Raw genomic sequence first — 3,524 nt, 5'->3', positions numbered from 1 at the left:
TTTCAGTGATCCTTTTACTCAGCTGGCCCACTTGTGCTTCCAAATTTCTAATGGAAGACCTTGTTTCATTCATGAAACTTACAGTGGCCTTGGACAGATCAGAGACTAAGTTTGCTAAATTAGAGGTACTTTGTTCAGAGTTCTCTGTCTGTTGCTGAGTAGATGATGGAAAAGGTTTATTATTGTTAAACCTGTTTCTTCCACCATTATTAAAGCCTTGTTGAGGCCTTTGATCCTTCCATGAGAGATTTGGATGATTTCTCCATGATGGATTATAGGTGTTTCCATATGGTTCACCCATGTAATTTACCTCGGATATTGCAGGGTTCTCAGGATCATAAGCTTCTTCTTCATAAGAAGCCTCTTGAGTACTGTTGGATGCAGCTTGCATTCCATTCAGACTCTGAGAAATCATATTGACTTGCTGAGTCAATATTTTGTTCTGAGCCAATATGGCATTCAGAGTATCAATTTCAAGAACTCCCTTCTTCATTGGCGTCCCATTACTCACAGGATTCCTCTCAGAAGTGTACATGAACTGGTTATTAGCAACCATGTCAATGAGTTTTTGAGCTTCTGCAGGCGTTTTCTTGAGGTGAATGGATCCACCTGCAGAAGTATCCAATGACATCTTTGATAGCTCAGATAAACCATCATAGAATATATCCAGGATGGTCCATTCTAAAAGCATGTCAGAAGGACACTTTTTGGTCAACTGTTTGTATCTTTCCCAAGCTTCATAGAGGGATTCACCTTCTTTCTGTTTGAAGGTCTGAACATCCACTCTAAGCTTGCTCAGCTTTTGAGGAGGAAAGAACTTGGCTAAGAAAGCCGTGACCAGCTTATCCCAAGAGTTCAGGCTGTCTTTGGGTTGAGAGTCCAACCACACTCTAGCTCTGTCTCTTACAGCAAAAGGGAAAAGCATGAGCCTGTAGACTTCAGGATTTACTCCATTAGTCTTAACAGTATCACAGATCTGCAAGAATTCAGTTAAGAACTGGAAAGGATCTTCAGATGGAAGTCCATGAAACTTGCAATTCTGCTGCATCAGAGAAACTAGCTGAGGTTTCAGCTCAAAATTGTTTGCTCCAATGGTAGGAATGGAGATGCTTCTTCCATGTAAATTGGAATTAGGTGCAGTAAAGTCACCAAGCATTCTCCTTGCATTATTGTTGTTGGGTTCGGCTGCCATCTCCTTTACTTGTTCGAAATTTTCAATAAGGTTGTCTCTGGATTGTTGTAATTTAGCTTCTCTTAATTTTCTCTTCAGAGTCCTTTCAGGTTCTAGATCAGCTTCAACAAGAATGCCTTTTTCTTTGTCCCTGCTCATAAGAAAGAGAAGAGAAAAAGAAAAGAAGAGGAATCCTCTATGTCACAGTAAAGAGGTTCCTTATTGTTAGTAGAAGAAGAGAAGAAGAAAAAATTCGAACACAGATAAAAGAGGGGGTTCGAATTTGGTGAGTTATGTGAGGAAGAGATGTTAGTAGATGAATAAATAAATAAAAGGAGATGAGAAAGAAAGAATTTCGAAAATAATTTTTGAAAAAGAGTTAGTGATTTTCGAAAGTGGTTTTTGAAAAATGTTAGTAATTTTCGAAAATTAAGATTTAAAATTTGAAATAATTAGTTAATTAAAAAGAAATTTTGAAAAAGAGGGAGATATTTTCGAAAATTAGAGAGAGAGAGTTAGTTAGGTAGTTTTGAAAAAGATAAGAAACAAACAAAAAGTTAGTTAGTTAGTTGAAACAAATTTGAAAATCAATTTTGAAAAGATAAGAAGATAAGAAGTTATAAAAGATATTTTGAAATTAAATTTTTGAAAAAGGTGAGATAAGAAGATACTTTTGAAAAGATATGATAGAAATTAGTTTTTGAAAAAGATTTGAATTTTTAAAAACACAATTAATGACTTGATTCATAAGAAATCACAAGGTATGATTCTAGAACTTAAAGTTTGAATCTTTCTTAACAAGCAAGTAACAAACTTGAAATTTTTGAATCAAAACATTAATTGATGATGTTATTTTCGAAAATCATGAGATAAAATTAAGAAAAGATTTTTGAAAAATATTTTTGTAATTTTCGAAAATAACTAAGAAAAAATGAAAAAGATTTGATTTTTTTGAAAAAGATAAGATTTTTAAATTGAAAATTTGATTTGACTCATAAAAACAACTAGATTTTAAAAATTTTTGAAAACATCAAATCTAATTTTCGAAATTTTAAGAGAGAAAAAGGGAAAGATGTTTTTTTTTTATTATTTTTTTGAATTTTTATGATGAGAGAGAAAAACAAGAAAAATGATGCAATGCATGAGAATTTTAGATCAAAACATGTGATGCATGCAAGAATGCTATGAATGTCAAGATGAACACCAAGAACACTATGAAGATCATGATGAACATCAAGAACATATTTTTGAAAAATTTTTAATGCAAAGAAAACATGCAAGACACCAAACTTAGAATTCTTTAATGCTTAGACACTAAGAATTCAAGAATGCATATGAAAAACACCATACAACACAAAACAAGAAAACATCAAGATCAAACAAGAAGACTTACCAAGAACAACTTGAAGATCATGAAGAACACTATGAATGCATGAATTTTCGAAAAAAATGCAAGATGAGTATGCAATTGACACCAAACTTATAACATGACTCAAGACTCAAACAATGAACATGAAATATTTTTTATTTTTATGATTTTATGAACTTTTTTTTCTTTTAAAATTTTGGAAAATTATTTTTAAAAAAAGAAAAATTAAGGATTCAAAATTTTTTAATATGAATTCCAGGAATCTTATGCTCTAAAGCTCCAATCAAAGGGTCAGGCATGGCTTAATAGCCAGCCAAGCTTTAGTATGTAACTCAGACATGACACGTCTAACATGCCCTACAGTCATGGCTTTACAGCCAGACATGCTTTATGAAACACTAGAATTCATTCTTAAAAATTCTGAAGAAAAACATATTTTTGAAAACATTTTTATTTTAAAAAAAAAAATTTTTTTCGAAAACAAAGGAGAAAATTTTTGAAAGATTTTTGAAATTTTTTTTTTTTGAAAATAAAACAAAAGAAAATTACCTAATCTGAGCAACAAGATGAACCGTCAGTTGTCCAAACTCAAACAATCCCCGGCAACGGCGCCAAAAACTTGGTGTTGTTGCCGGATCAAACTTGGCACTGATGTTACCGGACCAAAAGCTTGCCGAAAACTCAAACAATCCCCAGCAACGACGCCAAAAACTTGGTATGCAAAATTGTTACTCAGGTTGTGAATTGTTGTTCGAAATTGATTTCCTGGCAATGGCACCAAAAACGGATGCATAGAACCATGGTCTAAACATATCTTCACAACTTCGCATAACTAACCAGCAAGTGCACTGGGTCGTCCAAGTAATACCTTACGTGAGTAAGGGTCGAATCCCACGGAGATTGTTGGCTTGAAGCAAGCTATGGTCATCTTGTAAATCTCAGTCAGGCGGATAATAATTGATTATGGAGTTTTCAAAAATAGAT

The 3,524-nt window shown here is 33.1% G+C and overlaps 1 non-coding gene across 1 annotated transcript; it reads left to right on the top strand.

Moving 5' to 3' along the window:
- Nucleotides 1-685: 685 nt before the first annotated feature.
- Nucleotides 686-793, top strand: LOC112767802 (small nucleolar RNA R71). Its single transcript, XR_003185243.1, has one exon. It is a non-coding gene; the product is annotated as a small nucleolar RNA R71 (small nucleolar RNA).
- The last annotated feature ends 2,731 nt before the right edge of the window (nt 794-3,524 follow it).

The sequence above is a fragment of the Arachis hypogaea genome, chromosome 17 (assembly GCF_003086295.3).
Source record: "Arachis hypogaea cultivar Tifrunner chromosome 17, arahy.Tifrunner.gnm2.J5K5, whole genome shotgun sequence".
Lineage (NCBI taxonomy): Eukaryota > Viridiplantae > Streptophyta > Magnoliopsida > Fabales > Fabaceae > Arachis > Arachis hypogaea.
Note: the sequence above shows the minus strand (reverse complement) of the source record. Positions and strands in the feature narration are given on the sequence as shown.